This window comes from Patagioenas fasciata, chromosome 10 (assembly GCF_037038585.1).
Source record: "Patagioenas fasciata isolate bPatFas1 chromosome 10, bPatFas1.hap1, whole genome shotgun sequence".
Taxonomy (NCBI): Eukaryota; Metazoa; Chordata; class Aves; order Columbiformes; family Columbidae; genus Patagioenas; species Patagioenas fasciata.
Window position 1 is genome coordinate 12,721,257 of NC_092529.1, and position 27,251 is coordinate 12,748,507.

The 27,251-nt window shown below is 39.2% G+C and overlaps 1 long non-coding RNA gene across 2 annotated transcripts in view; it reads left to right on the forward strand.

Annotated features, from left to right (window-relative positions):
• The window catches only part of LOC139828700 (uncharacterized), a 33,497-nt gene extending 11,579 nt beyond the window's left edge, over nt 1-21,918 (forward strand). For both annotated transcript variants that reach the window (XR_011740614.1, XR_011740615.1), the window contains 2 exons: nt 6,054-6,182; nt 21,605-21,918. This is a non-coding gene — a long non-coding RNA (uncharacterized lncRNA). The remainder of the gene's footprint in view (nt 1-6,053; nt 6,183-21,604) is intronic.
• The last annotated feature ends 5,333 nt before the right edge of the window (nt 21,919-27,251 follow it).

The following is a 27,251-nucleotide window of genomic DNA, read 5'->3' on the forward strand; positions in this document are numbered from 1 at the left end:
GAATCAGAATACACAGCTAACATATTAACAAGCCCAGAATAGAATAACTGAAGTCAAACTGTAAGGAATTTATCTTTTTATTACTAGACCCCAAACAATAAATCAACACAGACTAGCGAATGACATATCAAATACACCTGGTTTATAATGTACATATAAATACTTAGTCTGGCATTGGAGTTGGGAACACAAAATATAATGAAATTTTTACATACATTTTTTTAGAAAGTAAATTGACTAGTGTAAGTTTAGTAACAGTTTTCTGTTATAATAACACTTTGATAATAATTTAATAACAGTTTTCTTTTTTTCTGCCTTGCAGATTAGTTGTTTTGTCTTCTCTAACCCTTGAAAATGTGTTTCTGTATAAAGCCCAATATCTCCATTCAAATTTTATCTCAGAACACCTTTCTTGCCCACTTCTTTTACTTTCACAAGTTGTAGCCAGAACATGCCTCAGTTGCTACAGAATGCATTCCACCGAAAAAAAATGCACCCAAATTTGACCCAGGGAACAAGATATACCCCGCAATACATAAAAACCTTAATATTAAGTTACCAAAGGGGTATCTGGCAAGCTCCAAATTAAACGTCTTTTCAGCTGACTCTAGCTACTCTGTTACTCCATAACCTTCCCATGGCCCATTATTTGTATGTGCATAAAAAAGCAAAGCAAAACAAAACCACAGTTTGTTGGAAACACAAGTCTTTTCACAATAACTCCAAGGTGCAGGTAAAATTCTGTTTTCCTATTTATATTATGCTCAGTTTTCATTCCTCTTTTTCTCCTTATTTCTGAATGGATTAAAATTAAATTATTTAGAAGAGAAGGGAGAAAAAATACACACACATGCATGTCTTCTCAGCTGTTTTTTTTTTAAACTCTCACAGCTCTAGTAAAAATACTATATACCTAGGCATTGCAAACCAACATTATTTTTGTTGTAAAAACAACACGTGCACATTTTAGACATGAGTCCTCTGTGCAAGATCTTTTCACACATGTAAAAACATCTGACATTTCATCACTTTCATGCAAGGATAAATAGAAGAATCATGGAAGAGAAATCCACTGCTGTTCTTGTCTGGTTTTCTAGTTACAGATGCTGTTTCTTCAGCATCAGGATTGTGCATGTTGATATTAATTATGTAAGTCATTTTCTTATATACCGGCTACTCCAGTGGCTGTTTCTGCAGAAGTTTAAATTATTTCAGTGTGCCCTGCAGTTGTCACAAACTTTTTACAAAATAAGAAGAAAAACTCATCTGCTGGATCAACATCATGCTGAACCTAACACAAACACTAATCAACTATCCTGTTTTACAGGATCACAGAGCAGGTTGGAAGGGAGCTCTGGAGGTCATCTGGTCCAATCCCCCTGCTCGAGTGGGGCAATCTAGGGCCAGTTGTCCCAGACCGTGTCCAGGTGGCTTTTGAACTGCTCCAAGGATGGAGATTCTACAAACTCTCTGGTCAACCTGTGCTAGTGCTGCATCACCTTCACAGTTAAAAAATTTTCCTTACATTCAGACAGACCCTCCTGTGTTTCAGTTTGAGCCCGTTGCCTCTTGTCCTCTCACTGGGCACCACTGAAAAGACCCTGTCTTCATCTTCTTCACACCCTCCCTTCAGGTATTTATATGCACTGATGAGGTCTCCCATGAGCGCTCCCTGCTCTAAATAAGCAAACAGTCCCAGCTCCCTCATCCTTTCCTCATATGAGACATGCTCCAGTCCCTTCATCATCTTCATGGCCCTTTGCCCATCTCTCTCCAGTATGCCCCAGAATTTGCAAGTAAGAGTGGATTTAAAGCGAAGCAGAGCCTAGGTTAAGCATGCTTGAATAAGGCAGCAACATTGTCAGTGAAGCAGAAGATTAAAAAGTTGAGCAAATTAAAAAATATCATCAAGGATAAGATAATCTATTACACCCTGGATTTTGTACATGAAGCCTTAGCACACTGGAATACAATTTGCCTGAGGCATCTTCTGCATTGTTTCTGATTGGGAGCAAAGAGGGAAAACCAAGATCACAGAGAAAAACCAGGAGGTGGGACAGAGCAGAGATGTTTAGAGGTAATGTGCATGTGTGGGTGCATATGTCCATGTGTCTGTCTGTATGCATGCCTACAGACAGTGGTCTGCTACTGCTAAGGTACTGTAATCTGATGCAAACTGTTTCATATATTAAAAACCTGCATTAGTAAAAAGATCTTTTCAGAAATAGACAGATGTGGTATCTATGCCAAGAAATGACATTGCAAAGGGATTAACTGTTTAAGTGGACAAATTAAACAAGACAGAAATAGTTAGCTTCCTTTGGCCTGTAGCTGCTCTGCATGAGGCAGCTTGTCTCGAGTTGCCAATATCTCATTGCTACAAAGGCGAGGAGACAGGAATTGGGACATTTCCCAGTCTCTCACTGTCTGACCTTGTAGTCTTATCTGTGCTAGGGCAGGATCCTGCAGTCTCCCTGTGCCTAAACCTGGGCCACAGCAGAGAGCTTCCCCAGTGCAGCTATTTCTAGAGAACTGTCCTAGCACTTGGCGTAAGCATGTTTATTCTGGCAAAACTACACTTTTGCTGCGTAATATGGGTGAAATAAGCTACCCTGGTGAATACACAGTTTTGTCATAACTCAGTCGACAGCAAGGACTTTTGCTGACATAAGAAGGGATAATACTCTTTGACTGATATTGCAGTTTGTAGTGGAAGCCTGGCCTGAGTCCAGGACTGGGACCTCTAACCTGCTTATTACTATTCTTATTAACAGTCTTATTTAGATTAAGGCACTGGCTTGATACTTGATTCAGGAGATTAGGAATAGTGATGTGCATATGCAAGATGACACAGGGGCAAGCAAAGGTGCCCTGGCCAGACTGAGAGCTATTCCAAAACAATTGTGGTGTTTCTGGCACCCACCCAGCCTTAGTCTTTCAGAGCAAGCTCAGTTACTTTGGACAGCATTGCATTCTTCCATAACACTAACATGTCTCATAAAAGAGTGCTAACTGGTGTGAGAGACCATCAGCTGTTTTTTTCTTCTTCTTTTTTTCTCCAGTAGGAAAAAAAAAAATTACTTCATAAATAGATTTTCAATTGCTTGCTTTAGTCTTAACTTCCACAGGAAAGAAAATGAGATGTGCTTTAGTTCCATGTTAGTAATATCAATTTACAGTATAAAATGAAGGAAGTGACTCTCAACATCAGCTTAGTCCTTCCAGAGACTCTCTTGTCCTTTCTCCTTCCCCCTTGTCCATCTTTAGTAATTTTCCCAACCTGTGTGTGCGCAAGTCCTGCCACTTCACTACTTACTGTGCCAATGTATGGCCTCTTTCCCTATGCTTAGCAAATGCCCACACTGCAGTTTTAACTTGGATAATGTCTCTGCAACAAACCTGAACTGAGCTGCAAGTTGTCTTGGCTGCTCCTGCCAGAACCCAATGCCATGAATTTTGGACTAGTGTCTTTGTAATGTATCAAAAGCATCTTGAGTTAGATTGTTCAGCCTGAGTCGCTTAAAAACACAATGGTTTCATAACCACGGGAAGGTGTACTCCTAAAGTACTTACTAGCAGTCCCAAGGAATGAGATCTGGAACCATAATAGATGTGTTTAGGAGAACATCAGTTAGCAGACAATATAGCCCATAAGGAATTATCAGGAAAGAAAAACAAAACTAAGGACCACTCTATTCCTATATTTTGAATATCAGGTACAATCCTGGTGTTCTACATTTTGAAAACAGTAGAATCAGAAAAGGTGCAGAAAAGTGTATCAAAAACCAGTCAGTCTTGCAGAGGAGAAGGCACAGAAGGATGGGCAGAGAAGGACACAATCCGCTTCCTATCAACAACATCAGAGACACAATGCAGCTCTTGATGGACCTCTGGTCAGCCTTTGTCTGTTGGTGTTTTTCATGTGTAAATCATTCATGAAGCTAGATCTGTATGGCCTTGAATATCCAGAAGGAAGCCTAAAGAACAGGCCGAGTAGGGAGAAGAAAATGGAGAGAAAATATTCACAATCTCTGAAAGAGCCAGTCAACACAGTTGTAAAAAAATGTTCTGGAGAAAGAATTGCAGCCAGTAGAAGTGGTGAAGTGCAGTTAGATTAAACCAGAGCAGTTCTTAGTGGACATTGTCAAGAATGTGCTTGCACAAGCAGTATCTTCGGTATCATTCACTAAGCTGCTAGTGTGAAGCTGACTTTACTCAAAATAATTATGCATTGTTCTACTTTTAATTATTCTCTAGATCTACAAAAATAGCAGCAGCAGATCCAAACTTCTACAGTGTCTTTCCAAAGCTAGCTAGATGTATATACAGGGATTCACACATGCAGCCACTGGAGCTGCATCCAAAGTCTGGTGGGCTACAGCGAACACAGCAGCTGTGGAGCCTACAATGACCCAGAGGCTGCCTTTGGTGTCAGATGACCAAAGTACTAATACAGCAAATTGCTGGAAAAATGTTGAGTACAATATATCATTGATTCTGTATTATTTGTGCTACATTTCTCATTTATGGTGTCATGTCTGACTATTGCTATAGCTTTGATCACAGAAGGACCTGGCAAAGGACCATTCTAACTACACTTTGCATTATTCCTTCTGTGAGCAGCCTCAGTGCGGTCAGTATTTCCCTGTGCAGGTTGCCTGTTTGCCACATGTTATCCTTTTACATACAGACATATGTACATGCCGATTAATAAGTTAATTTAGTGCAAAAATTTGATGGTGAGACAGAAGACCCCAAGAGAAAAGTTCTTTCCTGTTGAGATAATGCAGCAACTCTGTTAGCTTAAGCCAGTAGAGACTTTTTTTACGTTACCCAGAATTGCTTAGACTGAGATTTTCTGAACATCTCTGCATTTGAAAAAGACTAAACTATTTGAAAGGAGCTATTAGCATGCATGCTTTCACTTCACTTCTTTTTCACGTTTGGCTCTTAAGGAAAAATACCAGATTTTGATATGAACATCTGTTTCATGTTTTTCTAAATGTGAGCTTAGTACAAAAATTAACCCCTGAATTTGTGGTTTCAACAGCCTTCTAGCTCTTCAGTATGCACTCAGGAGCCTTGTCTTCCCAGTATTGCTAGGAACTCAGCTCAGCCTATGGCTGTTTTGTCTTCTGGAAAAAAACTTGGCCAACACCGGATTTGTTCAAATGTTTAATGAAGATATATTTCACGTACTCGCCATTAGCAGTTGTCACTTCTTTTTGCTGAGGCACTTCATAGCAGTAACTCTGCTCTCAGTCTCATGCAACCTCATTCAGCTTTTATCCCAAGACAATGTAGGAAAATAACAATCATATTTGCTCTTTCCAGAAATGTGTTTTAGTTACTAACAGGCCCAACAGATGTTTAGCAACGCTAAGTCTGAGCTTGATTTCATGGGGAATTTCTTTGCCCTCACTAGAGGACTAAGGCATTAGACACATTTTCACCTACCAAAAAAAAACCCAACAACTTTCTTTCCTGTCAGTTTAGGGTACATTAGCTAAAGGCAGTGATGACTAGCAAATGTACCCAAATGCAGGAGTTCTTTTCAGCATGGGTGAGCACCCAAAATGCCAGAGGATTTTTTGAGTTACCCAAACTCCCAAGCCAACAAACCAGATCTTTGGCACCTCCTGATTCACACTGGCTCAGTAATTGCTCAAATGATAGGTATTTTATTCTGCTACTATACGAAGACACCATTTTTCTTTTACCACAATGAGAAAGTTTTGCACACATTTACACTGAGGACTTAAAAACTCCAGTAGTAATGTCTTTCAAATCTAATGAGCCACTGTTAATCTCCACTTCAAATGTATAGGTGACGTACAGAGTTTTCTTTTAATACCTGTTCATATTTTTTTTTTACATACTACCATTGTATTTCTGAGGCCATCAGTGACATCCAGTGGCCAACTAGATTAAGCCTGGATGTGTTTATAGACATCTGCCTACTGCTTTCTTTAGTAAAAAAAAAAAAAAAAGAAAAAAAAATCAATAAATATGCTAACTGTGCAGTTCACTCATTTAGCTTAATTGTCTCACAGGTGTGATGGGTATCTCCCTGGAGAAAAGCTCAGGACTGAACTCTAACTTTGAACTGGTGAAACCCAAATGTTTCACAGGAAGCACAAGGACATGATTTGGACTCTGCCTTCCATGCCAATATCATTGAGGTGAGTCAAAACTGAAGCTGTGGTCTCTCCAGATTTGAGTTGGTGCGAAACTGTAGCTAGATTTTTTTCTTCTTTATGCAAGCGGACACGAATCTCAATATAAGCATGCCCTGTCCCATCTGTTTCATTAATGAGATTTCATTGTTACTAATTTATTTTAAACAAGTTAGTCTAAAAGCAGTTAACAGGAAAAGCAAGGGAAATACAAATATTTACTCAGCCCAAATCATACATCTGGATAAAAACACATGAGAAGCACTACAAATATGTTAGTCATACTGTATCTTACAGAAACATGAAAACCAAACGAGGTGTGGTAACAAATTTCCAACACTGAATTTTAAGCTTGCTTGCAGTGAGTGACCATGCTATTAACTCTGTTAACAGCCTTCATTGGGTAAAAAAGAGGTGTTTGGGAGAAGGTGGTTGACAATGTTCAACCCCTTCAGTGGCGACTGGAGGTGATGTTTCTCTTGGTAAGGTTAGCCCATGCAGAGTACAAAATGGTTATATTTCTGTTTGCAAAATATCTCTTTAAATGGAAGGGATATGAAAGGAATAGAAGTTAGGGACTTCTTTGTGTGCAGTTCCCAGGGCATAGTGACTTCAATTGCTGAATTAGCACTACAAAGCTATCGTTGTATTCCAACAGTAGTAGTAGTCATTGTGCTACTAACATTTCTGTTCTGAGATGTCTCTCATCTTTTACTAGATAGCAAATTTTGCTGTGACCTGTTTCAGTGAAGTATTGCACCTGCACTTTGCAAAAAATTGAAGAGCTAAATGCACTACTTTGGAAAAGGACATTCATGCCAGCTATTATCATTGTCATATTTGTGATTAGTTTTCCCTCCATTATCCTTTCTCCATAGCTGATGCAAAGTAAAGAAATTGGGCTGTTTCTGAAAAATAGTTGTGATCATCAGAAACAAGAAGAAAAAATAATAAATTCCAAAAGTCTAGTTTAGAATAAAGTGTTTCACTTCTGGGAAACATAATATAAAGTAGTAGTGAACAAGAACTAAATGTCTGTTGTTCATTAGTCCACCGGATAATGAATTAACAGTACTTCATGGATTATATCATGTAAAGATGGAATCTGTGCTCATGTATACTATTTATGAGGGGGAGGAGCGTCAATGAAACTGAAACTTACTCTCCATTTAGACTCATACTGTCAAAGAAGAGACCGACCCTTTGTTTACAGTATTTTAAATTTGTTTAAGTATATTATAACATGCGTTTAATTAGTCAGGAGAGGCAAAACCCAAAGGCCTGGTTTCATAAGCTTACATGTTTGAAGTGCACTAAATAGACTTTAAATTAAAAGGTAATGCATGTTTACTAAGCTTTATTGATTTTTATCAAGGACAGACTGACTTACAGTGCAGACAGCCATAGCAAATACGCCACTGTCTCATTGCAAGGCAGAAATTTTTCTTCATCTTGTCATATGCTCACAGTTCCACTTTTGGTTCTATCCTTTCTACAGTAGCCAGCAGGCATTTACATGGCAGTATTGTGCATCTGGCAGCAATAATGAGGGACTGCAAATACTTGTTGATAATTTTTATTTTTAGAAATTATATAATATATGGATTTTTGCACTTGTCCAGAAACAGCACTTTAATCAGTGTTCAGATTCAGGTCATGAGTGCCTTTACTTTTTTCAGTGGGAGACCAGCAGTTTCCTCCAATTTTACAGCAAAAAGAAAGGGCAAAGCTTGCAGAACTTCTACAAATGTAATACAGAAAAATTGTTGTGGACTGTTTCTGTAGTAATTCCCCCTGAAAGCCAGTAATACATTTAGTAACTAGCAATTATACATGCAAGGCATCGTTACTGGCAAGAAGCGCTGCAATGAAAGGCTGTATAGTTGGTATTGCGGTTACTGATGGTTTGCTCTGTTCTGCTATATGATTTCCTTTTTCTGTATCATGTAAAGATATTTTGATGATGTTTCACCACTGTAATATACAAACATCATTTTCTATGAGGCAGAAAATTAAAATCCAAGGTGGATACCCAAAGGCATTGAGAAAATATGTTAGCTGCTTTATTTATACAGTTATTTAAAGAATCGCATAACAAAACTGGCATAGCTAAACCAACACTACTCATCTGGACAGGATAGCTGAGCTCAAGATCTTCAGCTCACCATCAGCTGTGTATTCAGCTCACTGCATGAAGATTTGGCCATATGTTTTCTTTGCACTGTGCTGATAACATGTAGTTTAAAAGTCCCACCCAAAACTTTAAAAATATTCCATGGTGAGCAGGTGGTGTGAGGGGACACCAGAGCTGCTCAGCAAGAGCTACCTCAAGTGTGTGGTCTGACAGTGTCCCTGGGAGGCAGCAGCACAAGAGCATCCTTGCAGGTCTGGATCCAGAGAGGGGAAGGTATGACCCCACCAATACTGCTCATGTCCCAGGCTTCAGGTTTATGCAACAGGCTATGGATATCATTGCTGGGTTATGATATTCATGACAATGCAAAAGACTTGCACAGCTGATCAGAAACCATGCACATGCCACCCACTGACATCGATTTATTTGGAAACAATTTTAGCAGAAATAGCTAAAACAATGAAATACTGAAAAAAGTGCATCCATTTCTTGGTGTGTCTCTGTCCAGAGGAAGATCAGCCTCATTTGAGGGACTAGTAACATCCAGGCAGTCTGAGTGAATGAGTCATCTAGGCAGAAACTATGGAAAGACAATGTTTATATTCCGTGCTAGGCTTCCAGATGCAAAAGATGGGCAATAAAATAGCTTCTCCCAGGAGGGACACAGCTGTGAATGTGCATCTCTGCCTTACATAGCTTATTCAGTTAACGTGGAGCTAACTTTTGCAGATACCTGTTGGAAATCTTACTTCTAATGATGGGGTTCAGGTCTGCTAAGCTCTTTCTTGATGTTGCTGAAGCTATTTTGCTAGCATTTCCTGGCTCCACAGAGAGCTGATCACAGCATTGGCAGCACTGTGTTCCTGTCTACAGTTTGTCTCAGTTTTGGTCTAGGTTAAAGCAATTATGGAATTAATTATTGCCTGTACAGCTGTTCTCTCCACACCCTGCCAAAAGTCAGTTTAGCATACAGTCCTCCCTGCACAAAATGCTGGTGACAAAGCAAATCTAGTGTTCTCAGTCTAATGCAGAAACAGTAACTCTCGTCACATAGCCAAAACAGAGGATTACAAGCAAACCCGTCCCAGGAAAGCCACCATGCATACTGCATGTCTGTCAATCTGCAGCTCTCAGGCAAATGTTGTGAACACACCTCTTGGAACTACAACATGTAATATGTGAGAGTCAGAGATGGAGATTCATTTGTCCTTAGAAAGCATTTGCCCCCTATTTAGAACACCTCTGTCTAGTTATACTAGTTATACTAATACTGAAACTGCTTCATCAGTTGTAGTAGAATTATTTTTCAAGTGCATTTGTTATACTAATTGTCCCTTATGTAGTCCTGTGCATTTCAGTTGTTTCTCCACTTCCTTTATTGACGTGGACACCTTTTTTCTCTAAGAACTAATGGTAAAATTACCAAGAATCCAGTGTAATTGGTGGTGCTTTCCCCTCTCTACCTGCTTCCCTATATACTGGCCAAGCACTGGCCCAAAAAACATATCTGATGTGCTTCAGAAAAAGAGTATTGTTACAAAATATGTTACTTGAAAGAGCCCAAATAATTACGTGTGTCCTTGGAAAGCATATCCCTTGCCCCAGCATGACAGTTTCACTTGCAAGGTTTGACTCTGGGCAGCTGCTGCTCTCAAAGCCACCTCTTGCCTACTTCCCAGCTGGGCACTGAGATTATGAACTAAACAAGTGAATTTAAATGATGGTTTCATCTTTGAGGATTTATGCGATTCCCAGGTATGTTACCTCTGCTGACGAACTAATGAGCTGTCATATGCTTCTGGTTATAAAGAAACAGAAGTGAGGTGCCAGGAGGAGAAAAAGGGGTAGTTTGGGACCAGTGTGCAGTGTCCTGGTGGCAGGTACAGGCAGGGTGTACAGGGTTGCATACTCCTCTAAGTAAGCTGCTGGGACCAAGTGAGGGGTTTGCCCAGCCCCACCAGCTGCCTGCAGCCATGGTGAGGAACCACAGTGCCTGCCCCAGAGCTGGTGCTCCCCAGAATAGCAGGGCTGCTGTGGACACGTGCTGCCTGCCCCTGCCCTCAGAACAGGAGCCAACAGGAGCACGCAGCACCTTTTCAGGCACAAGGTGTGGACACAGACCTAACATGTTACTCTTTCTCCCTGATGGCTCTCACCAAAGACATCATCTCATCCAGCAGTCCCCACAGCATCTCAGCAGAAAAGCATATATCCTTCCAGTGTGCTGCACGCTACCATCACCACTTCTAAATGGAGAATTTGAGGTGTACAGGGATGAGGAGTCAGACTTTCAAAGTCTAATTCTCTATCGTTATGTTTGCAATTTGCAATTCAGTGGGTTGCATAAATCACCCAATCAGCAACCAGAAACAATAGCACATTGCTTCAAAAGTCAACCACGCTGAGACTTCTGACATTTGAATAGTGAACCCTTGCAGTGAATGGTTGTGTACTATTCAAAAAGCAAAACAATATTTTGAAGATGCAGCAAGTAATTTTGAACAAATAGACTGTTTAATTTAAAATAAATCTGAGAATAAAAAAAGAACTTCTTGTTAATCGTAGTTCATACTTTCATCCTTAACCTCTGCAAAAGTGAATCACATAGCTAGGTGTTTGCACTCTGACTGTCCTCCTCATGTTAGCTTTACTCAACAACTAGCAGAAATGTTGAGGTTTTTTTCTTTCGAGGATTGTTTTAATCTGGAAGAATTATATCAGGTGTAGAAGCAGTAACAGGGATCTTTTTGGAACACTATGGTTATTTTTAAATGAAGTGTGTTTCAGCTGAGTCATTTCCAGTTTGCACTGACATTCCTGACACTGGAATTTTGCCTCTCAGTGACATTCTTCAGCTGCTTTTCTGATCGTCGGTGGTCATTTCGGGTGCAGGGACAGGACTACACACCTCCACACACTGCATTGTACCTGTGATCTGAACACATCTGCTGTTGTCCAGTAAAACATAATAAGCATTTAAATAAGTACATGCTGAAGCCTAAATTTGTAGTTCACACCCATTGGCTCAAGCAGCCCAGATTACAGGTGAGGTCTGTAGGTGGTATTATTAACACCTGTTTTCAGTGGGCGTTTGAGGTGGAGGACTGGAAAACCAGACAATTAATCCTGGGGGGCTGATGTTGTTGTTGGGGTTTTATGTAACATTTCTGAAGAACGACAAAAATTTGTGAAGCAGAACTGGACAGACAGTTTGCTGGCAAAACAAGAAAATAATGAGAGTGAGCAGATGTTTAGACTGAATTTTCAGCTACCCCAAACCAAGCCAGAATTAACTTCGATAAAGCTCTTTCTTTGGGCCCAGACAAGTATTTCGTTCCAGCTGAAGTATTTAGGGCTTAGTTTATTCTCTGAGTGAAATTAGTTCTGGCTAGCTTGGCTAGCTTTTATTGACCTAAATGGACTTTTTTTTTTTTTGGTAAAACAGACTTTCCAGAAACTTCATCCACCTCAGCCACAGAAGTCACTTCTACACAGAATTGCCCAGTGCAGAACAGTGGAGGTTCATCTATCATTTCTCCCCTCCAATGCAAGAGAAATAGTGGACCCCACTGTGCTCAGGATGGAAATCACCACAGCATCTCTGTGTGAGTCCAAACATATGACAGCACAGATACTTGCAGAGTGGCAAAATCAAGAGACATGCAGAAAGGGTTCATTTTGTCACAGTAGAGCCACTCACTTAGCAACTGTTAATGTTATTCCTAAAGACAGGAATTAATTCTGATTAGTAAATAGGAGACAATTGCAACACAGACAAAAATAAGATATGCTTTTTCTGCTGCTGTTTTCAACAGTGCCATTTTTATGATCATCTTGGAAAACACCTCTGGACTTGAGAAGAAGAGTTGGGTGAAGTGCATTAGGTATCCAGAGGGTACACGGGACCCCAGCTGTCGTTAGCAGAAGGAATAGGGCTGACAGGGCTTTCTCATTCACTCAGGACCCAAGGCAGCTCTGGGCAAGGAGTCAACAGCCAGCAGAAATGTCCACAGATACCTATGGCCATACCTTGGTCAAGTGGCCAACTAAATAACATACTGGAAGACCTGTCAGCTGGTACTCAGTACTGGGTCTCAGAGAAATGGTTTAAAACCAGGCAAACTCAGCAGCTTGGTGAACAGGAGAATTGCCTAAACCCTATATTGTCCAGCTCAGAAATGGGGAAACTTTCTTCAGCTGAATTTACTCTCAAGTACATCACCACTTAGGAACTAAAGTGACATTAACTAGAGATGAAAGAAGTCAGAAGAGAGTAAATAGAATGTCCAAAGTCATGTAGTAATGATGCAACAGTGTCAGAAATTGAGCCTCTTCTCCTTTTCTCCTGAAAATGAAACCCCACTCAAAGCCCACCAAGGATCATCAGCTGACCTCAGTGGTGATTCTTTTTGCTTTGCACTCCAACACGACTGATTATAATAAACCAAATGGCAGTTGTGCTTGCCATACCATGTCAGCTAGTAGATGCAATTTAAAAGACAAGTAATTACAACCTTCCCCGATTATTAGATTAGATTAACAAAAATACAGCTGAAATACAAAGCAGACACGGATTTAATTACCATGCTAATTTTCTCTTGGTATGAGAAATAGTGACTATACTCCTGTAATTACTTGCTTTATGCATCAAATCTTGCTAATACTACTGTTTAAGTTCCTAAAGCACTTAAAAAGATGAAAACCGCATTGCAGTTTTGAAGTGTTATGCTGAAACAACCTGTGAGTATTACACGGTTCTGAGATCTTAAAAATGCAAAACCTAACTTTCATCTTTTTCAGTGGAAAGAAAGCTTGGAGCTGCTAAGCACTAGAGAAAATACAAATATATTTGTCCAAAACATGTCCTCTCTTATATTAAGAAATTTTGAAATACTTCATAATTGGTGCAAGATGAAATAATTATGTGAAAAATCTAGGTATTTTTCTCCTTCCTCAATTAGCATTTTAGCATTGATTATTAAAAAAAAAAAATAATAATTTTCTAATGAAAGAAGGAATCTGTGGGACATTCACCCAGGAAATGCTTGGACTGGGCTCAAGCCCTTAAATTTACTGGCAGTATCATGAGATCAAAGTTTGTAAAAAAAGCTCTGGTGTCAAAGCAGACATCAGATCAGCTCCTCTACAAGAGACAATCCCAGTTGGACATCAGAAATATCTACCCTTCCTTTAGAAGAACATATTCTTTTTAGCCACTTTTTTTCTTCTTGTTCTTTTTTTAAGATTAATTTTAATGTTTCTTGTTCAATTTATCTTTACCTTAAATAGTAACAATTAACACTTTTTCTGTTTGGGAATATCTCCTAGAGCTGGTATTGGTATCCAGCAGCAAAGTACCGTGCAACGTGCATCTTTAGGAAACAGTCTCTGCCCTCAGAGGTTCGTGGGCAAGTCCCATTGAACCTGCGGCATAACTTCACCTTATAAATTGTTTTTATCAGCATCATAATGTTTCTCTATAAATTGTTCTGGATTGCTTGAGCAAACGTAAAGTGCTATTTCTGAACAGTAAAGCTATTTCCATCCCATAAGTGGAATATGCTTCTATTTTTGGCAAGAAACTCACTCTCTACCATGGGATAGCTTTAGTGAGTAAAAGGAACAAACCTCTATGAACTGAATTCTTAGAAAGAAAGAAAGAAAGAGAGAGAGAGAAAGAAAGCAAGCTCTCCTCCTGCTTGCGAACAGAAGATTGGTTCATTTGTGCATGCTGTGCAAAACTTGCCACGAAATCCTTTGTGCCATCAGCATGAAAAGAATCCTTTGCCCAGGCAGGAGATTAGGGTGGACAGCGGGAATCCCTGCACCCGAAATTCAGATTAGAATGGGTAAGTTCATGGGAAATTGGGATTTTAAAGGGATTGTTCTGATGATGCCAAAAAAGCAGCAGTAACAACAGCCAACACCACCGGCCCATCCAAGTTTCTGTTTTCTCTCTCACTGAAGGTACACTGAGGAGACAGAGTGCAAGGGACTGGTTTTGCTCACCTTTAAGGATGTGATACAAGAGTGAACCACAGAGGTGACAGCAGGTGTGTCGGGCATCTCATTTGGGACCCCAAACCACAGCATCCTTTGGCAATTGTATTAGCAAACCCTGAGAGACTGGTGCTGGTGTTAAAAACCCCACAAGGAGGTAGCGGCAGCAGCTGAACACTGTGGTCTCACGGAGCACAATCAATGCATCAATCTTCCTTACATCGGTGTCTTATCTTGGCTCCCAGAGCCACAGCCAACTCCAGCAAGGCCGGGGCGCAGGGAGCGGGTACAGAGCCGCGGGTGCGCAGCTGCCTCTCCCCTCCTGTGCCCAATTGTGCTCCACCTCGGGAGCACTCCCGGCCGACGGCCTGGGCTAAAGGCCTTTGAATTAACCTTTTCACTAGCAAAGAGACTGTGGCCCTATAGAAAAGTATGAATTCAGAGCCAAGGCTTTCTGCGGGATTAATTCATTAGAAGCAAAAAGAAGAAAGGGTTTTTTTGTTGTTCTGCAAAATACAAGTGATTATGGGATTTAAATAAAAAAAAAAAAATCATCTGTCTATAGTGGGGAATATCAACACTGGAACAATGCATGCTCCTATCCTCCGCCTAAGTCCTTGTACTGCCCTTATCTCCATCACACCTGACTACCTGCCAGGAGTGTGAGCTAAGAAATACAGCGTAACCGCTGTCCTGTGTGGTCCTTCCTCCATCCTCTCTCAAGAGAAAAAGGTGTGTGTGAGAGGTAGATTTGCTTTGCTAGAGGATTTTTTTTTAGGGAAGGGGGAGGGCTGTGCTAAGGTTTTATATCAGAGGAAGAAAACCCAACTAATTCCCTGAGTTTCCTCTTTGTTCCTTTTTTTTTGTTTTGTTTAGTTTTTGGTTTTTATTTTCTTTTTTATCGGTAGCATTTTCTTTTCATTCCCTTTTCAAGTTTCTTCCAGTTAGTTATTTGTCCCATTAATAACCAAAAGCACCCCCACCAGCTAATCTCACCTTTGGGAGTAAAGTAAAAGCTTGTGGACCGCAAAATACAACACTATCGTCATCACCTTATAAACAAAGGACTTTTTAATATGTTCTTAGTAAGATATCCATACATGTGTGCTTTGATACATAGGATTTTTTTTTTTTTTTAATGATAAATTATTTGGGGACCATAGTCAGTTTGCTGACAAATTTGAGTATTTTTTAAAAAGTAACTTTGTGCTTTTGTTTTTTTATTTTGTTGAGTTTGGTTGACTAATATTGGTTTTTGTTGTTCTTGTATTTGTTTGTTTAGGTTTGGTTTTTTGTTTTATTTCCCCAAGGGTTGGAGAATAGCACGCACTAAGAAATCTGTTCCCTACACAGTATCTAACAGCTGGTAGGAAGCAAACAGTGAGCACTTCTGTTGTAATTTGTCATACAACCTTCAATAAAGCTAGGGTTCCTACAGACCCCATAGTAACTAAAGGTAAAAGGCTTTTCAAATTTCAGATCATAAAATCCTTATGTCAAAACTAGTTAGTGTGAACCTTATGATCAGACTTGCAAGTAGATTCTGATCTTTGTTTAGAAACCATGTGGCCAAAGAAAAATAGCCAACTGTTTCATCTCCCTTTTTTTTTTCACCCGTCCCAAAAATATGTTTTAAGATCAAGATTCTACTTTTCATCTCTTTTTCTCATATGTGATAAAGGACTTTTAAATATCCAGCGCATGTTCATTACATATAAAAAAGTTCATGTAATCACCTACTTGCAGCAGTAAAATCCCATATTCCTTCCCATTGCAGATGGTGCAGTAATTACTATTTAGCTCTCTGAATATAACTTAGGGTGTGGAAAAGATGACACACAAAGTTTGCACGCATGCTAGCCCACCCTTTTACAGAATTTCAAATGTAACCAGTTTTTTGGTTGTATGGTCACATTAAAATTCCCCTTTTGCAACACTCTATGCAAAAAACAAACACCTGGATTCAGAGTTTCCTAAAGGAGTCATCTGAAAATAGGTACTTTCTGCCAAAATGTCATGAAGATTTATGTGCTTGCATTCACGGATTAAACTGAGGACAGGTGGGAGAACATTCAAGTATGAGAAGGAATGATAGTAAATTTATGTGTTAAAAAAAAAAAAAAAAGGAGGGAGGGGGAGGGTAGTTATTATGATTTCTGGTGGTTTAGATAAAACAGACATAGATTTTGTAAAAGGGAAGGTACCGTGTCTGGAAAGCCATCCTTCAGCTGCTGCAGAGGACGGAATGGTCACAGCCTTTCCCCAGAGCCCCTCACATGTGGTGACCTCCAGGCTCTCAGAAAGCCCATGACCAAGCAAGTGCTGGTCAGGAAGCACCAGTGCAATATCTGATAATACATAAGGGTAAGAGGAGACTCAGACTGAGTAAACTGAAGTTAAAGCAAAAAGGACATCAAATTATATGTGAATTTTTAAAAATCTAATTAATGTTTCAAACAGTTTTTTTTAACGTGTAGGTAATATTAAACTACGATCCCCTAATGACTGGCCTGCTAGAAATGGATGGTGGAGTCTGACAAATGTCCTCTTATCATCTAGAGTTGGGGGGATTGACCATTAAAAGTCCTGCCATGTCCAGATCCTGTCTAAGACACTTCCAAACCTAATTTTACACTGAAGAAAACCATAACAGCTCAATAGTCAGCCAAGCCATCTGTAGTTTTAGCTTCTCCTGAATACCATCCTAACTATTATCAGCACCCATACGTGAGATAATTTGTAAATCAAGCTGTTCAGTGGGCACCAAATTCCTTTTAGATTAAAATTAACATTACTTCAATCCATGCACCAAAAGCTGGCTGTGTATACGTTATCATTCCTTTAAACCAGCAGTGCAATCAAGATCAACATATTCTCAGATTTTCAATCACAAAAGATGATTACACTGAGGCAAATGAAAACTGAAGCATATCGACAAGCTTGCTTTTTTCCTGCTCTGTAGGAAATGACTGTAGAGGTAGGTAGTCTAGTGTTTCACAGAAGTACTATGTTTTATGTAAATAAATATGTAGCTAGGAACAGTCATGAAGGTTAAAGGGCATCTTTAAAGAGAAAACTATGATTCCCAGACTCTTTGTTAAGTTTATTTAGTAGAGGGACTAGAGAAAGGTTCAGAGTGGGCTGCAAGGCGATAATAGTCCAGCTAGATAAATGTTAGCTTCCCAAGTCTGGAAGCCAGAAGAAACTGTAACATGGCTAAGAGCTGACACAAAATTCTTCTATCCAAGAAAAATATCTTATTCTGCACAAAAAAAGAAAAAAAAAAAATCAGGTATAGAGTATTATATCTTGTATAACACTGATGTATTATTCTTTTTCAATTTCTAGCCTTCATGACAGTGCAGTGTTATTGTTTTGTATTAATTCGCCCATGCATATATTTATTTTTAAAATTGTTAAGTGGAAACCATCAACCTATGTTTCATAATTTCAAATTTATTTTTATTCACTGTTGCCTGTAATTACTTCTTAGAAATTTAAAGCTGAAACAGGTTTCCTCTCAAAATTTATTTTCCCTGTATCACACATGCGTAGAGATTTATCAACAGAATTCTTGCATTAATTCTGAGCCACTAGAATTGCTCTTCTGTCCAAAATGGAATTAAATTATTTACAGTGACTGTGGGATTAGGCCTTAATTACAGCAACACTTTTGCAAGCAAAACAGTTTGAATTTAAGAAGTTTATCACTGATAATCATTATAACAACCTGTTCAGTGAGTATTTCACAATTAATTTAATGACAAGCATTATGCTCCAAACATGGGCATGTTACCATGTACCTACACAGTTTGCTTCCTGACCACAATCAGGATGACATTAGGCCATCTGGGCTCATCTTTTGTCTCTGAAATCTGAAAGAAGGGTTATTTTTAAAACTATGCCTAGTCATTTCATCCTGCCAGGTATAACCAGAGCTTCTAGCAATTCATTATCCTTCAGATAAAACATGTTTCCTGTCTAAGGCTCACCAGTTTAACACGATCTCTGGAAACATTTAAGTTTGACTCATATGTTATAGCTATATTGTTTGCAAATCCTTTGAAAAGTGGCAGATTCAAAGCATTCTGTATCTATTAACATGGTGGGATCAAACCCCCAATGCCCCCATTTTCACCTGTACAATCACACTGAAACCAGTGGAAACAGGCAAGTGAAAAGGAAAATAAATGTAAAGTGAGGTTGATGTTCCTTTTTTTTCCTTATATTTAAGAAGATTTCACATAGCAGCATCCTGTGGGAAACAATCCATTTTAGACTGAATTAGTCCAAGTGGTAACGTTGATTTTTAGCAACTGTGTTACACCAGGGATACATTTAATCCCACTGTTCTTTGTTGTTCTCATTAAGAAGCCACATTATGTCACTCAGTCTGCATGCAAAAGTATCATTACTGTTATTTAATTACTTTGTTTTTGTAAGGAAAACTACTAGATTCAGTTGCGTGTAACCAGTAAATGTGGCCAAATCAAAGTTGTACACTCCAACCCAAATATTTTTTACTTTGTTTCTGCACATATAATTACATGTAATTTATAGTTGTGTACAGATTTTTTTTTATGATAAAACCTCATTAATCACAAATTCATCAATGCAGCAAAAATACATCCAAGCAAACATGGTATAATGTTACAAACACAAGACATGTTTTAGGATGGAAAGAGGCCAGGATCCCCATCTTCATCTATCCCCTAATGTTACATAAATGACTAAGTCATCATATCAGTGGTTTTTACATGGAAATATAAACACCACTGAAATTCCATACGCTATAAATGGCTATGACTCTAGAGTGCTTAAAATTACCAGGAGTACCATAAGAATAATGTACACAACATCCATTCAAGGATGAGAGCAGCCAAGGCAGTGCTGGCAGAGTGTTGCAGTTGATGTGGGGCATTAATAGCCACCTGGGTTCCTGTTCCCGGGTGCACTGTCACCTTCCCCTGTGTCCTCACACACACGTTGCTTCAGATCTCTGGCTGTCAATTCCCTCCAGCCCCTGAAGTGTTTGTTGTTATACTTCTGTCACTCTGGTTATTTAGCTCTGAAGGCCTAGCATGTATGTGTACAGCTCCTGAGAGAATAGGGGCTTAAATTTTATTTGGCTACTGAAGCCTGTTCTAGTACTAAAGAAAAATAACCTTTCATGTAGGGCACTGTGGGCACAGGTTCATGCTCTTCTGCAGCACCGAGGAACTGAAGTCAGGAGAGTTGCTCTTCACCTATAGCAGCAACCAAGTGAGAAAAACTTTGCTCTGTCTGTGCTTTTGCAACTAAACCTAAGCCAGGCTCTATTTTAATCTAATTATAGTTCTTAAATCAGCAGTGTGTTACCAGCTTGGGGTCTTTTTAACTTCAGAGTCTCAAGAAGACAATTCACAGGCAAGTGGTGGTTGTGAAATCCAGTCAGGCAAGACATGCCTCTGATTTTAAAGCAGAAATCCATTCCATGTTATGGCACTATTGGCTCAAATATCTTATTTACATTCTAGTTTTTAATGGCTTGCAGTTAGGAATCAGACAAGCTGTTCTGTAGGTGGTCTAAATTATATCCTGTGTGCACATTGCATGCTGAGAAGAGTTTGCTGATCTAACAAATGATAAAAGACTAAGCAATCACCCACTGTAAGTCCAAATCTTTACCCTGGCAAACCTCACATGGATTTTTCATGGGAGTTTTGCCTTAGTAATGACTGTAGAATTTGGCCCATTTTGACCACACCGGTGACTAATAGTCCAGCATTAGAACCCGTGTCTCTTGGATCCATTTTAGGTATTTAAAGCTGATTCGCATTATTGCAATAACCAATAATCTTACTATCTTCTAGTCTTTTTTAACCTCAAATTTCTTGGTCATGAAGATATGTTCTCCATTAACAGAGAGCAAATACTTTTTTTAACTATAACTGATCACCCAAAAAATTAGATGCATGCCTTGTGGGATTTTCAGGAATATCTGAGAGCCTGTTTCTCACTAAAATGAATGAGAATTAAGTCTTAAATGTCTTTAAAGAGTCATACCAAGGTGACTGATGAAACAAATCACATTAGACAGCTTTGACAAAGCAAGAGATTTATTCTACCACCCATATGCCCAACTACTATGCAGGTCCCTGCACTTGACTTCTGCTAAGAACATTATCCTCCTTCAACTCATTTCCTTTCATGTACTTTAAAATAGGGATCTCTAAGATGTAACCTGTCTTTCAATCTGTACATAGCTCAGCGGTGTAGATCTTAATCGTGACTGAGACCAGGAATTACTGAACTGAATTAATCTAATTCAAATAAGTGGTAAAATCTAGCAATTGTAGTGGCACCAGTGGAAAGCCAACACTTCCCATTTTTGTTTTCAATTCTGTATCTGAAAGACAAATGCTTGCAAAATGGTTTTCCCATTTGGGAAGGCAGGTGGGTAAAACTGAAACAACAGGTCTCTGACACATCCCTAAACAGTATCTAAACTTAACATCTTTGTGCTATAAAAGCTACAGAAGATGCTACAAAAGCCTCTGCTCCTGCCCAGGAGCTGAGGGCCTCAGGCTGCAGGCTCAACCCCGGGCATATCTGAGCCCTTTTACCTGAAGGTGCTGAGGGCAGAGGAGACTGCAGGGCTGCGGCTCCTACTCTTTCTGTACTAGTACATCCAGGACTATATCTATAGCAGTAATTAAGCAGTGCAGTCATGTTGTGGACCCAAAATCAACACTGATTGCATTTTTTTTAGGGGCGGAAATGGATTAGCTCTGGGGCCTGAACTCATAGTGACAGCAGCAGACCTGGAGGTGTTTTGGAGCACACCTCCCAGGAGTTTGCACTCTGAAAACACACTGGCTAGTGGGAACAATTGGGAGATTTACCTCCTGATCCAAAGTAACATGAGACATCATGTAAGAATAAGATTAAAATTATTAATTTGAGACAATCACAGGAGAAAGCCCTTCTTTATGTTACTTTTTCATAATCCTGAAATAGCCCCTGGAAGAAGGCGAATTTCGGTTTCCTTCAACACCTGCTAATATGTTTGAGATACATGTTGTAACCATTATTCCTCCTTCCTGTATCTTGTTGGACTTTAGTTTTTGGGGGAGAGATTTCTGTAGCTGTTTCTATAACTAAATATAGTTCTTCTTACAGCCATGAGTTATCAACACTCTGAAAGTCCCTGCAGTGTCTCGACTCTCCATCAGGCTTAAACACAATTTAAATAACAGTTTAGCAGATAAAGTACTGGCTTGCATCCTCTCTTTATCCCATTGTCTTCCTACAGAGCCAGTAAAGAACAAAGAGTAGGAATATGTGGGCTATCTCTTCGTTCTCAATAAAACAAAGCTATGCTTTGTGAATAATCATGGAAGGACAGGAGAAAACGCTCCAGCAAGTCCAGATCTGATTCCAGCCCTAATGGTCCAGCAGAGGAAGGAGCTGATGGCTGCTCAAGCAGGATGGAGGTGAAAGGAGCAGTCAGAAAACCCTGCACAGGTCTCACCTGCAGGACCCACTGCCACAGCTCATGGACAGTCCATGGAAATGCAGGTCCCACACTGTCCTGTAGTAGTTAGTAGCAGTATAATAGTTAATATTTTATTCTTACCAGCAAAAATTGCCGTTTGTTTTTTTTTTTTTTTTTTTTTCTGTTTTGCATGAAAAGCACTTCTGAAAGCTCATCAGTAGTGTATTGGTCTGGATAGCATTTTCAGCCTGGGTGCAACAATCTTATTTTCCTGTCCAAGACCTTGGAGAAGGCAGGACACCCGCACCACACCAGTGCTGGCAAGCCAGGTGGTTGCTGCCCTGTGAGAGGACACAGCTTGCAGAAGAGCAGCTTTTACTCATAAAAGGAGGAGTTTCTTCTTCCAGGAGTGATGTCCTCACTGTCATGCCTCACGGGCCTTCACCAACAAAAACTACAATTCTCCACAGTTGTGCTTTGTCCCCTTTCACCCTCCCTGTAGGCTGCCCACAGCCCAGCCCTGCTTAGGGGCCACCAGTGCTGCCTCCTCCCAGCACCCTGGATGGAACTGTGAGCTGCTGAACTCTCAAAAGTGCTTTTTGGTGGGTGCACACAGTGATGTTTTGTCTGCTGCTCTTTCTAACTTGAGTCCATTTGTCTTGGTGTTTCTCACAGATGGTTACAATAAGACTGCAAATGGTTCCCCTGCTTTAAAAAAAAAAAAAAAAGGGCAACAAAGCCCTCTTCTTCTTTGTTTCTTAAGTGAAACTTAGATATCCCAGTTAGGAAGTATACTCTGGATGTTATGTTAAACTATTCAGTTAAATCATTTTAGTTTTGCTCACCTGAATTTTTAAACAGTCAAATCTCTTTGGGATGAAAATGTTCTCTCTGCAACCCAGGCAAGAAGCAAATTTTCTGTAGTGTCTTAGGTGGAAAAGGCTATGTATAATAAATAATAACCTGGTAATATTTTAAAAACCATCCATTGCGTTGATCCTCTCTTTGCATAAAAATTAGTAGGCTTTCTGATCTGCTTGTATATTTTTCTGCATATTTGTTTCACATTTATAGCTTTTAATTTTTTTTTTTCCCATCATCTAGCTTGCTAGATCATGACAGTACAATTGCAGGTAACCTACAGCTAGATTCCCTCGTGTTTGCACTGACTCTCTCCTCTGAACAGCAGGATATCTACTCCACACTACTACAAGAAAAATAAGAACAAGTTTTCACTGCAAGAGGTTCCTCTCTTAATTCACTCAGACTTTCTGGGAGAAGGGTTGAAAATGAATATTGAAATATAAAAGACCACTATAGCTGACTCTTCACTAGGATTTGTCATATCCCATTAGCAACAATCTAGAAATATCAGTGTCACAATGTGTTGGCAATCACTCATCTTTACTAGTATCACATGAATGCCTATCCAGGTTAACATGCAACCTGTCGCTCAAACAGCTACAAAGACATACTGTGTAACAGGAAAAAGAATACTAATGCTTTAGACATCCATGTTACCAATAACGTGCTTTATCTATAGAGACTGGTGGCTATGTCAGTGTACACTAGACAATTAAAAAAAAAAGGTCACCGTCACAAAAAGTTTCACCACACCTGAGATTTTATACTTTAGATATTCTTTTACCTCCATTAAAATCCCTTGCTGTACATGTGTTTCATGGCCATAGTGTTTGTTGCATTTCAGATGTAAAATACAGCTCCTTTGCCTAATAATACCACATTTTTTTCACTTGTATTCAATTACGGCATTTTATTATAGAAACCTCTATGTTCAGTCGTTGCAAAGGATTACTATTACATATTCCTACAAATAATTAATTTCTCTCTTTAAGGCTAAAGTGAGTAGGAATTTGCTTCCAAAGCATTTTCATCAATATACTGTCAGCTTAGTGCTGATACCTTTTAATTACATGGCTGTTTTTTTCCCATGATTTCTCCTTAAATCTCTTGATAATCCCAGCAAAATCTTGATGTCAGCTAATGGACCACTCTCCTTACAGTGCAATTATATCAAGCAATGAAAATTATCTAAACAATTCCTCTCCTTTTTCCTCAATTTAATAATATAAAATTCTGAAATGGGAATAGCATTTAGGAAATGCCAGCCCACAAACAAGAAAACTCCCAGTAAAAGAGACCGGGTTACATGCCTTCCTCTGAACAGAAAAAAATCAGCTGCAGCTCTGTGGCATGCAATTTCATCCTTCAGGAATTTTATTCAGGCTCACAAATGAATGTGCATCATTCAGCTTTTGTCCACAAATGAAAAAACAAAGCCAGCTATGCCTACAAGAGTCCAGAACAGGAAACAGAGAGAAGCAAAAGAGTAGTCTTGAATTTTGAATAAAATTTAGATATTAGGTAGCTGAGCTATTTGAAACATAATTGCAGTGGCAAATATTCTAGGGTTGCTTGGTGAAATTTAAGAAATAAATAAAAAAATTGGGTGTGAACACGCCGTTGATCTGGGCATGCAGCAAAGTGCCATCTCTGACAGACCTATGGAGGTTCTGTGCACATTTTTCTGATCGAATGCTATTCTCCCAGTCAGTCAGAGCGCAGCACAAGTTGCCAACAATCATTCATCAGCCCCTTGCAGAAAGGGCTGTCAGCTCAGGCTACAGGCTGAGCGCCAGGCTGTCAGGTTTTGGGCTTGCAGCCAGTCTGTCATGGTTTGAGGCTGGTAGCCAAGCAGTAACTTTGATGTTTAAGGGGTTAGCCAACTGGTATGTGAGGGTGGCCTATCAGCTCAGAAATAATATACTGCACTCAAAGGTCATGAGTTCTGAAACTAATCTGGCTGTTATAATATTTCTAATAAAAACTGAGGTAGACATTTTATATTGTAAAAAGTGTTCAAATTATTTCAGTATTTGTTTTGATTAAAATTTCCATTACACGTGCTTTTCATTATGCAACTCAATTAGTATATAAAAGATTTTCTGTTTAAAATGTTCAAATGAGCATAATTGTTCAATTTGGAAAGATTACAATGCTTTTATTTAATTAACACTGCAATAAATACTTCATTTTATAATGAACCCCATACTTTTGAGCCATTAACCATTCAATAAATTTACAGTATGGAAGGTTCTTTATGGGGAAGAAGATAAATAAAGCTATTTAAATGAATGTGCAACAGCTCTGATGCTAAGAAGCAAATTATAGCTTTTTGCTTCTCATCCACTAGAGTTATACCTCGATTACAAACATATGAGAATGTAATAAACACTATACATTTCAATTACTATTTTGAACATGAGTTACACAACACTCTTCCAAATTTGCTACGTAGAAATGCAGTCCACATTCGTGCCATCTTTCCAGATAAAGAAGATGAAATAAATTTTCATCTGCTTTTCACCTTCTCCCACCCCATCCACAACTTCTTCAGTTCTGTGCTGGAATTTCCTGATTTAGATCTGATCATTTGTTTCTTCATGAGAATAAAAGGAATAAAATGCCTCTCAGCTATTCAGTAGATTGTTATTTGCAATAGCAACATGACGAAGGAAAAATCCCCTGGTAGTAGCGCGGCATGGTGTGCTCATAAACACACCAACAAACAGGGGTTCTAACACAATAACAGGAATATCAGGCAAATCCTAACACTCTGGCTGGATCATGGACTGACATCCCTCCATCCTGAGGTCTGTGACTGTCTGTCTAAATCCATAAACCAGAAAGAGGCTCGAGAGGTAAAAACAGCTCTTTCAGGCAGTGGAAGTCCCCACAATCAGGGTGATCCGGGTCCCAGTGCCTGACATGACTGACCGAAAGGTGTTAAATGCCTTCAAATCCCAACAAAACCAGCAGAACCGGGAGCTCTCAGCACTTGCAGAAGCTGTTCAGCATCTTGTTTCATCCCTGGCTGCCTGGGAGCTGCTGCCAGGACCATGGGGCCATCCACCTGCGGGGAAGCTGTCATGGAAAAGGGCACCACTGTTGTCAATGTTTTGTGTTGTTCCATGGTTGTATCAAGGAGGTAAAACAGGAGGGCAAAGCTATTTCAGATTTACAGGGCTGCTCAGCCAAAAAAGCTCATAAAACTCTAGTTTAGCAAAAATGGCAACATAACCAGTAACAAAATCTAATTTGTGAACTTCACTAGGAAAAGGACTTCTTTGTGAAAGTATGATATCATCTAGGAATATGGATTCAAAAGATTTTATTGCTTTATCCGCCAAACCTCCCTTCATCTGATCCATATTTTACCATACAGAATCCTTAAACAAAAAAAAGAACAAACACAAAAATAACACCCCAAAACCAAACCAACAAACAAGCAAGCACAGGAAAATACTTTAGAAATCTATTACACTCTCTTTTTTCACACTTCAAAAAATGGCTGGACTGCATTTGTCTACAGTGTCCACTGGAGGCCTTTCAGATGTTGCAATGTGTTTCCAGAATCAATTGTTTACGATAATTATAAAACTAAAATAAGCCATATCACCATGTATTTAGGCATTCCTTATGAGCTGTAGCCACTGAACAAACCACTTGAAAACATTACTGCATGCTGTTGTCCTCAGCCACGATTCAAAGAACTTTTTCCTAATCTGAATATAGTATATAAACAGCAGAGACATGAAATAAGATGTCGATTTTTAGGAAATTTTTAGAACTACAGGTGAAAAGAAAAAGTACTACTGAAACTTGACTCAATAAAAAGCTTTTCTTAAGAGCGTTTAAAGGTCCCAAATATAACTTAAAACAGGTAAACACTTAAAATAGATTTTTCTCAGGAAATCTAGCCACCTGTTTTTATATATTTTCTAGAAAGAGAAAAAAAAAAGATGGACTACTCTTATGCAAAAATAACTTGTGCAGTTTGTGGTAACTTTATTAAAGATGAGTAATTTTTGAAGCTAGCAGTGAGACATAAATGTTTAACACAAGAGTCTCTTTCTTATGGAAGCTTTGAATAAGGACGTGCCTGTTTTAAACTGTAGATTTACAGGGAGAGAAGGAGCTCAATATTTAAAAATATTAACTCTATACTCTGGTGAACAAAAGTGTTACAGTCAGATTAGAAAGTCAACAAGCCTCATTCTCTCCTATACAAGCTTCTTAGCCCCTGGCACTTGCAGATCTAGTGAACTAGGATATGAGCCTCCATGTATTCTAGTGAGGCTGGTCTCAGTCTAATAAGTGTAATAACACACCATTGCTAGGGGAAGAAAGGATATAACCCTTGAAGTCTGTTTTGAGGGCCTCTTTCAAGAGCCTGATTAATAATCGATGCACTCAAGTGTGTGCTACATTTATGGTATTTAAACTCAAGTATATGAAGTAATTTAGTTTAAATCCAAATGTTCTCTCTGATAGTAATCTCTATCTGATTACTAGTTTTATTTCTCATTTCAGACTATGAGAACTGCTCTTTTCTTGCCTAACTGCGTGATTTAGAGTCAATTAGATTGAGAAACGATAAAAG